Raw genomic sequence first — 978 nt, 5'->3', positions numbered from 1 at the left:
CCCTTTGGCAGCCTGTCCCCCCACTCGCCAGCCCCCAGGTGAGGATGGTGACAGGCCCCCAGGACCACAGTCTGCCTCTAAGCAGGATGGAACCTCTTCCTGTGAGTCCCAGCCCCCTGTAAAAGAGGTTACAGAAAACCCTGGAGCTCACTCAGGGGCGTCCTCAGGACTGGTTTGTTCTTGTTCAGTCGCTAAGTCCTGTCTGACTGTTTGCAGCCCCATGGACTGCAGCCCGCCAAGCTCCTCTGTCCTTCACCATCTCCTGGAGTTTGCTCAAACTCATGCCCTTTGAGTCAGCAATGCCGTCGGACCATCTCATCCTCTGTCGCTCCGTTCAGCCGTTCTGACTTTCGGTGCCCTGGCCCAGCCCCACTGGACGTCTTAGCAGGAGACTCGGGCTCGGGGAGTCCTTTCTGTTGGAAAGGACCTTGGGGACCTCACGGTGGCCACCCTGCTCTGTTACCAGGTGCACCCAGATGCCAGTCGAAGGGTGGGCATCCCAGAGCGTGGATCTTGCCTGTTTTTCTCTTCCAGTCCCCACATACCTGGTGTGGTGCGTGAGTTGCTGTGGCTCAGTAGTAAAGGGATGCTGTTCCCCCTCATAAGTGACTCGCCCAGGGACACTCAGCCAGTGTGAGCAAGCAGAAATGGGTCCTGCTCCGAAGGGGAAATCTGCCCAGCTCTCCCCTCAGCTCCCTCCTGGCTCTGATTTCACAGATGAGGCATAGCGGGGGTGTCCCCGAGAAGGTGGGGACCTTTATCCCAGGGGTTCAACCCCAGGTCACTGGAGGAGGAGGGCCCACTGCTGGCTGCAAACCTCGCCTAGATGGGTCAGTGTCCTGCAGCGGGTGCATCCCTGGGTTTTGCCAACCCCCTGTCGGGGGTCAGGGCCTCCTGCTGCCCCTCTGCGCCTCGGCCAGCAGGCTGATTCGGGGCCACAATGCCCAGTGTGGTTACTCGGGCTCCTTTGATGCGTGG

At 60.2% G+C, this 978-nt stretch overlaps 1 protein-coding gene across 4 annotated transcripts in view; it reads left to right on the top strand.

Moving 5' to 3' along the window:
* The window catches only part of LHX9 (LIM homeobox 9), an 18,631-nt gene that overhangs the window by 10,092 nt on the left and 7,561 nt on the right, over positions 1–978 (top strand). The gene's annotated exons all lie outside the window — the stretch shown is intronic.

This window comes from Bison bison, unplaced genomic scaffold, assembly GCF_000754665.1.
Source record: "Bison bison bison isolate TAMUID 2011002044 unplaced genomic scaffold, Bison_UMD1.0 scf7180017864524, whole genome shotgun sequence".
Lineage (NCBI taxonomy): Eukaryota > Metazoa > Chordata > Mammalia > Artiodactyla > Bovidae > Bison > Bison bison.
This window is presented reverse-complemented; position numbering and strand designations above follow the sequence as displayed.